Source organism: Peromyscus eremicus, unplaced genomic scaffold, assembly GCF_949786415.1.
Source record: "Peromyscus eremicus unplaced genomic scaffold, PerEre_H2_v1 PerEre#2#chrX_unloc_2, whole genome shotgun sequence".
NCBI classification, from domain to species: domain Eukaryota; kingdom Metazoa; phylum Chordata; class Mammalia; order Rodentia; family Cricetidae; genus Peromyscus; species Peromyscus eremicus.
This window is the reverse complement of record NW_026734289.1, coordinates 2,167,439-2,175,542: the sequence shown is the minus strand read 5'-3', so window position 1 is coordinate 2,175,542 and position 8,104 is coordinate 2,167,439. Positions and strand designations below refer to the sequence as shown.

At 53.5% G+C, this 8,104-nt stretch overlaps 1 long non-coding RNA gene across 1 annotated transcript; it reads left to right on the top strand.

Annotated features, from left to right (window-relative positions):
- The first annotated feature begins 35 nt into the window (after positions 1-35).
- Positions 36-3,984, top strand: LOC131901081 (uncharacterized). Its single transcript, XR_009376342.1, has 3 exons — positions 36-340; positions 3,325-3,403; positions 3,724-3,984. It is a non-coding gene; the product is annotated as an uncharacterized LOC131901081 (long non-coding RNA).
- Positions 3,985-8,104: the final 4,120 nt, after the last annotated feature.

Sequence of the window (8,104 nt, the reverse complement as noted above, 5' to 3'; positions counted from 1 at the left end):
CAGGGTTTGGTAGGGCAAGAGGGCAGGTGGGTGCAATGTTTCTTCTTTTGATGTGTTCTTGTCTTCACCTCAGGGACCTGGACGCCCTGCCTGTTGAGGCAAGGTTGTGGATGTCCTGGGCCTTATGGTCCCTGCTTCGCATGATGTGGGGCAGCATCCATCTGAACGCTCATCACTACCAAGGCCAAGGTTTTGGAAAGAAGTCCTTCTTCTCCCATCTTACTATTAGACCATCGGATTTGGGACACGGGACTAAGGCCGCTGACTCTGCATCCCTTACAAGCATACACAGCTGCCTGCCCTTTTGCCTTCTGTCCATCCTGGAGCGGCCTTCTGCAAGGTGGGAAGCCCGAGCTGGGTCGAGGGTCCCATTGAGTTGGGTGGTCGTCTCCCTTGGTGTAACACCTTCCATCCCACTGCCTTAGAAGAACCGGGTACAGCCTTGGAGGCCCCTCTTGCCGGGCCACCTTGACCTGGAAGCTTGGGTCAGCAGACCCAAGGCCATGCTGGAAGCTGTACTGGTCACCCTGGTGGGTGGAGTCATGTACACAGCCACTGGATCTCTGAAAGCTGCTGCTGTGTGTGTGTGTGTGTGTGTGTGTGTGTGTGTGTGTGTGTGTCTGTGTGTGTGTGTGTGTCTGGGGTGAAGGCTGGGCTAGGGCAGGGATGCAGCTGTTAGAATACCCTGGTTTGGCAGCTGGGGGGGGAAGCTCTGCCCCTGAACCCCAACCCCATTATTATGTTTCTTTGGCTCCTCCCCTATAGTCCAGATGTGGTTTGTGGAGGATTTCCTTAGGGTGTGGCTCAGACTCTCAAGTGAGCCTGCCCCCACATCCACACACTCCCCACTTGGCCCCCTCCATGACATCCTCCACCACCTGCCCTCTCTCCCTGCACCCCACCATACCCTCAGGCAGGGCCTTCAGGGGCTGGCACAAAGCCGAGTGTGTCAGGGAAGTGCAGTGCATGGAGGTTACAATGGAGGAACCAGTTAAAGTCTGTTACCCCCATCTACACACCACACCCTCACCTTCTGCACACCACTGAATCCCTAGCAGCAGCCCTAGAGTGGCATGTCTGTCCAGTCCTAGCCTAGATGGTTGTCCTCCATCTTGGAGCTTTGGCTTTTTTTTTTATTTGCTTCATGAAGGGCGGAGAGAGAGCACCCTTCTCCCTTGGCCCTTGGCATTCTCGGTGCCCTGCTGCCATCCCCGCGGATTCAGTTTGCCAATTCCACCAGCAGGTCCCTGTGCTACCCTGGAAATGGAGGCGTGCCGCCTAGGGAAGGGCTCCTGCCTGGGTCCCCCAGGACCAAAGCGGTTCTCTGTCCAGCTCCATGACCCAGGAGAGCTGGAGGAGGAAGCAGGGTCCAGATGACCGGCTCCGGGCCGGCGACACGTGGCTGGCTTGGGGTTCACGGAAGCACAGCCTCCCGGGTCCTGTGGCCGCCATGTCTGGGAGCAGGAGAGGACCTCTCCGCAGGGGATTGTGCAGCCTGGGCTGCATGGGGGTGGTTGTGTGGAACTTTTCCTGCCTCCTTGCCAACCTGCCTGCCCTTATGGTGGTGCACAAGGCCACCCCGGGACCCCCTAGCTTTTGTCTGAGCCTCCCTAGCAGTATCCACAGCTCACTTCCGGAGACCACACAAACTCTGCCCTGCATCTCTGGGAGGTGCTCAGGGTCTCAGGCCTGGTTGCTAGCCACCTTGGCCAAATGTCTGTCATCCATTTATCTCCTCCTGCCATCCCCTCTCCTCTCTGGCTGCCTGGACTTCTCTCTGGCTTGCTCTTTGTTTCTTTTACAATTGGATTTTCTCTTGAGTTGTGCTACAGGTTGAATTTAGGCAATGGGACCTGTTAGAAAAGGTTCCAGCTCCAGAGCCACATCCCCAGATCCCTGTAAGGGATCTGGAACCCTGAACTCCCCAATCATCATCCTATCCAACCTGATTGTTCGTACCCAGTATTGCAGTGTGGTGGCTCAAGGTGAATTCCAGTAGAAGCATCCAGAACAGGGTTTGGACTCAGGGGTGCTCACAAAGAGGCCAGGCAGGACTTAGGTACCATAGTGGCCAGGTTTCACAGCCCGTGCTTCCCCTGACAAGCCTCCTCTGTGTCATTCAGGACACACATAGTCCTGTCTTCTCCTGCCTAGCTTCATTTGCATTAAACCCAGGAAGAACTCCCACCATCAAAGGTCCAAAAGCCCCTTGTCCTGCATTCTCATATCCAGACATCATCTCAGCAGGAAGAATACTTAGAGAAGGCTCTGAAATTAACAGAGGGAACTATCTGGAGTCCTACAACTGCTAAGCATGCAGGAGCGCTTTTGTGTATGTGTGTGTGTGTGTGTGTGTGTGTGTGTGTGTGTGTGTGTGTATACCTGGGATTATTGTTGCCCAGTACTGTGATAAGTCATAGCAGTGCCTGAGAGGCACAGTATGTACGAGTTATGGTGGTCAGCTCTGGGATGTAGAGGAAGGACAGGTTTGCATGTAGGGAAGCCTTTTAGGGCTCCATCCTTCAGATCCAGCTCAGGTGAGTACAAGGTTTGAAGTGGTGCTTCCTGTGTGTGGATTAGGGCTCAGGGGCATGCCAGAGTGTGGTTGGTAAGAGCATTGTGTAGGAACCATTGGGAAGGTGGCAGTACCGTCCTTTAAAGTGGCCTGACAGGCAGGTCCATGAAGTCAGGTCCTCCACACCCACCCCCATCACCAGGAAGCTCCCTTTTTAGCCACAGCAAAAGTCTCCAGGAAGCTTTGTAGAGAGGGAGATTTGGAAGAGCATAGACAGGCTTGTCTCCAGGTGGCAGGGAGAGTGATTTTCTTCTAGGCTTCATCATGGAAGATGTCAGCAGTGTGGAGGAGAGCCTCTGGAGACTTTCAGTGCTCATTGAAGGAAGGCTTCCTGTTGAGGAGTGAAAAGCATTTCCCTACTGAACATGGCCTAGCTAACCTGGATACCAGGGATGGGACTGTACATAGGAGCGAGGGACAGAGAAAGACAGAGATAGAGGTGGAGGTGGAGGTAGAGGAGGATAGATAAATGAAAGAGAGAGAAAGTAAGGTGAGAGCAAATGAGAATCTGCCTGTGGGGTGTTGGGTGTTCTCTAGTTTGTTGGTGTTTTTTTTTTTTTTCATGCAGGCTGGTGGGCAGACCCACTCTGTCTGTGGACACTTTTTTCTGTTCCATTGGTCTGGGCCCGTGGAGAGAAATTTGTGTGAGGACACCTGGAATGTTTAGGAAAATCCATAAGGACACACAGGGTGGGTGTGTGCTGTAGGCATCCTGGTGTTAAGAGTGAGAATTGCTTCTTGTCCCTCAGATTCTATGTTACCTGTCCTCGGTCCACTTGGAATCTGTTGAGAGAGCCGAGTCCTGTGTGTTCCTAGGCCCTGCCACAGGTAGGTGGTTGTCCACAGAGGATACAGAGAGTTCCATGCCTGACAGGGTCTTGAGGAAGTTAGAGAACGGAAAGAGAAGTTTCCTGAGTGGTGCCTGGTAGTTGGTTTAGGGTAGGGTTGGAAGGTGGGAGGTTAGGGGTGGGAGGTGGAGGGCTGTGCAGAGGAGAGAGATTGTGACAGAGGTGGATGTAGGTCAGAATGGTTGCCTGGTGCTGCCTAGGAGACGGTTAAGGTGGGGGCCTGGGCCCAGGGTTTGGTAGGGCAAGAGGGCAGGTGGGTGCAATGTTTCTTCTTTTGATGTGTTCTTGTCTTCACCTCAGGGACCTGGACGCCCTGCCTGTTGAGGCAAGGTTGTGGATGTCCCGGGCCTTATGGTCCCTGCTTCGCATGATGTGGGGCAGCATCCATCTGAACGCTCATCACTACCAATGCCAAAGTTTTGGAAGGAAGTCCTTCTTCTCCCATCTTAGTATTAGACCATCGGATTTGGGACACGGGACTAAGGCCGCTGACTCTGCATCCCTTACAAGCATACAAAGCTGCCTGCCCTTTTGCCTTGTGTCCATCCTGGAGCGGCCTTCTTCAAGGTGGGAAGCCCGAGCTGCGTCGAGGGTCCCATTGAGTTGGGTGGTCGTCTCCCTTGGTGTAACACCTTCCAATCCACTGCCTTAGAAGTACCGGGTACAGCCTTGGAGGCCCCTCTTGCCGGGCCACCTTGACCTGGAAGCTTGGGTCAGCAGACCCAAGGCCATGCTGGAAGCTGTACTGGTCACCCTGGTGGGTGGAGTCATGTACACAGCCACTGGATCTCTGAAAGCTGCTGTGTGTGTGTGTGTGTGTGTGTGTGTGTGTATGTGTGTGTCTGTGTGTGTGTTTGTGTGTGTGTGTGTCTGTGTGTCTGGGGTGAAGGCTGGGCTAGGGCAGGGATGCAGCTGTTAGAATACCCTGGTTTGGCAGCTAGGGGGCGATGCTCTTCCCCTGAACCCCAACCCCATTATTATGTTTGTTTGGCTCCTCCCCTATAGTCCAGATGTGGTTTGTGGAGGACTTCCTTAGGGTGTGGCTCAGACTCTCAAGTGAGCCTGCCCCCACATCCACACACTCCCCACTTGGCCCTCTCCATGACACCCTCCACCACCTGCCCTCTCTCCCTGCACCCCACCATACCCTCAGGCAGGGCCTTCAGGGGCTGGCACAAAGCCGAGTGTGTCAGGGAAGTGCAGTGCATGGAGGTTACAATGGAGGAACCAGTTAAAGTCTGTTACCCCCATCTACACACCACACCCTCACCTTCTGCTCACCACTGAATCCCTAGCAGCAGCCCTAGAGTGGCATGTCTGTCCAGTCCTAGCCTAGATGGTTGTCCTCCATTTTGGAGCTTTGGCTTTTTTTTTTTTTTTTTTCGCTTTGTGAAGGGCGGAGAGAGAGCACCCTTCGCCCTTGGCCCTTGGCATTCTCGGTGCCCTGCTGCCATCCCGCGGATTCAGTTTGCCAATTCCACCAGCAGGTCCCTGTGCTTTCCTGGAAATGGAGGATGGCTGGGTAAGGAAGGGCTCCTGCCTGGGTCCCCCAGGACCAAAGCGGTTCTCTTGCCCACTCCATGACCCAGAAGAGCTGAGGAGGAAGCAGGGTCCAGGTGACCGGCTCCGGGTGGGGGCCACAAGACTTGGCTTGCAGGTCATGGAAGCACAGCCTCCAGGTCCTGTGGCAGCCATGTATGGCAGCAGGAGAGGACCTCTCTGCAGGGGATTGTGCAGCCTGGGCTGCATCATGGTCGGTGTGTTGAACTTTTCCTGCCTGCTTGCCAGGCGGCCTGCCCTTACCGTGGTGCACAAGGCCACCCTGGGACCCTCTAGCTTTTGTCTGAGCCTCCCTAGCAGTATCCACAGCTCACTTCCGGAGACCACACAAACTCTGCCCTGCATCTCTGGGAGGTGCTCAGGGTCTCAGGCCTGGTTGCTAGCCACCTTGGCCAAATGTCTGTCATCCATTTATCTCTTCCTGCCATCCCCTCTCCTCTCTGGCTGCCAGGCCTTCTATCTGCCTTGCCTTTTGTTTCTTTTACAACTGGCTTTTCTCTTGAGCTGTGCTACAGGTGGAATTCAGGGAATGGGACCTGTTAGAAAAGTTCCAGCTCCAGAGACACATCACCAGATCCCTGTAAGGGGTCTGGACCCCTCAACCCCCCATCATCATCCTATCCAACCTGATTGTTCGTACCCAGTATGGCTGTGTGGTGGCTCAAGGTGAATTCCAGTAGAAGCAGGCAGAACAGGGTTTGGACTCAGGTTAGCTCACAAAGAGGTCAGGCAGGACTTAGGTACCATAGTGGCCAGGTTTTATGGCCCCTGCCTCCCCTGACAAGCCTCCTCTGTTTCATGCAGGACACACATAGTCCTGTCTTCTCCTGCCTAGCTGGACTTATCTTATACCCGGGGAGAACCCCCAGAGTGAAAGTCGAAAACCTCTTGTTCTGAACTCACATGTCCAGACATCATCTCAGCAGGAAGAATACTTAGAGAAGGCTCTGAAATTAACAGAGGGCACTATCTGGAGTCCTACAACTGCTAAGCATGCTGGAGCGCTTTTGTGTGTGTGTGTGTGTGTGTGTGTGTGTGTGTGTGTGTGTGTGTGTACCTGGGATTATTGTGGCCTAGTCCTGAGAGAAGACATAGCAGTCCCTGAGAGGCACAGTATGTAAGAGTTATGGTGGTCAGCTCTGGGATGTAGGGGAATGACAGGTTTGCATGTAGGGGAGCCTTTTAGGGCTCCATCCTTCAGCTCCAGTTCAGGTGAGCACTAGGTTTGGAGTGGTTCATCATTTGTGGCTTAGGGCTCAGGGGCATGCCGGGGCATGGTGGATGAGTGCACTGTGTAGGAACCATCAGGAAGGTGGCAGGACTGTCGTTTGGAGTGGCCTGCCAGGCAGGTCTAGGAACTCATGGCCTCCACTCCACCACCTGAACATGGCCTAGCTACCATGGATACCAGGGATGGGATTGTACATTGGAGCGAGGGATATAGGGAGACAGATATAGAGGTGGAGGTGGAGGTAGAGGAGGATAGATAAATGAGAGAGAGAGAAAGTAAGGCGAGAGCAAATGAGAATCTGCCTGTGGGGTGTTGGGTGTTCTCTAGTTTGTTGGTGTTTTTTTTTTTCATGCAGGCTGGTGGGCAGACCCACTCTGTCTGTGGACACTTTTTTGTGTTCCATAGGTCTGAGCCCGTGGAGAGAAATTTGTGTGAGGACACCTGGAATGTTTAGGGAAATCCATAAGGACACACACGGTGGGTGTGTGCTGTAGGCATCCTGGTGTTAAGAGTGAGAATTGCTTCTTGTCCCTCAGATTCTATGTTACCTGTCCTCGGTCCACTTGGAATCTGTTGAGAGAGCCGAGTCCTGTGTGTTCCTAGGCCCTGCCACAGGTAGGTGGTTGTCCACAGAGGATACAGAGAGTTCCTTGCCTGACAGGTTTTGGGGAAGTTACAGAACAGGAAAAGAAGTTTCCTGAGTGGTGCCTGGTAGTTGGTGTAGGGTAGGGTCAGGAGGTGGGATCATAGGGGTGGGAGGTGGAGGGCTGTGCAGAGGAGAGAGATTGTGACAGAGCTAGAGGTAAGTCAGAATGGTTGCCTGGTGCTGCCTAGGAGACGGTTAAGGTAGGGACCGGTCCCAAGTTTTGGTAGGCAAGAGGGCAGGTGGGTGCAATGTTTCTTCTTTTGATGTGTCCTTGTCTCCACCTCAGGTACCTGGACGGCCTGCCTGTTGAGGCGAGGTTGTGGATGTCCTGGCCCCAGTGTTCCCTGCTTTGGATGATGTGGGGCAGCATCCACTTGAATGCACTTCACCAAGGAGGCCAAGGTTTTGGAAGGAAGCCCTTCTCCACTCCCATCTCAATATTAGACCATCGGAGCATGGGACAGGAAGCTCTGGCCCCCCACCCTGGAGTCCTGATCAGTGTACACAGCTGCCTGTTCCTTTCCCTTGTGTCCATCCGGGAGCAGTCTTCTGCCAGGTGGGAACCCGGTGCTGGGACTAGGGTGCCATTGAGTTGGGCGATAGTCTCACTTGGTGTCACAACTTCCCGTGTGCTCTTGGTTCTGGGACACCACCATCCCACTGCTCTAGCAGGTCCGGGGTCAACCTGGGAGGCCCTTCTTTGCTCGCTGCCTTGACCTGGAAGCTTGGGTCAGCAGATCTAAGTCCATCCTGGGAGCTGTACTGCTCACCCTGGTAGGTGGAGTCTTGTAGACTGCTGCTGGATTTCTGCAACGTGCTATTTGTGTGTGCATGTGTGTGTGTGTGTGTGTGTGTGTGTGTCTGTCTGTCTGTCTGTCTGTCTGTGTCTGTGTCTGTATGTGTGTGTGTATCTGTGTGTGTGCACGCACACGTGTGTAGGACCTCATGTAGAGGTTCAAGGACAACTTTCAAGAGTCAGTTCTGTCCTTCCACCCTGGGACTTGGCGCTTACACTATGGTTGTTGGGCTAGCACAGCAAACTCCTTTACTTGCTAAGCTTTCTGTTGCCTTCTGTATCTTCGTTTTTGTCAGTGTTATGGTTTGTGTGGGTCAGGGGTTTTCAAGAGGGGAAATACAGGTCAGGGATCATTTTTGAATTTAGTAATATTTTAAAAGTCCATCCCAAAGGTAAATAACTTAGCATCCTTGGTGTAGTAGACAAATGGAACTAAAGACTACCAATT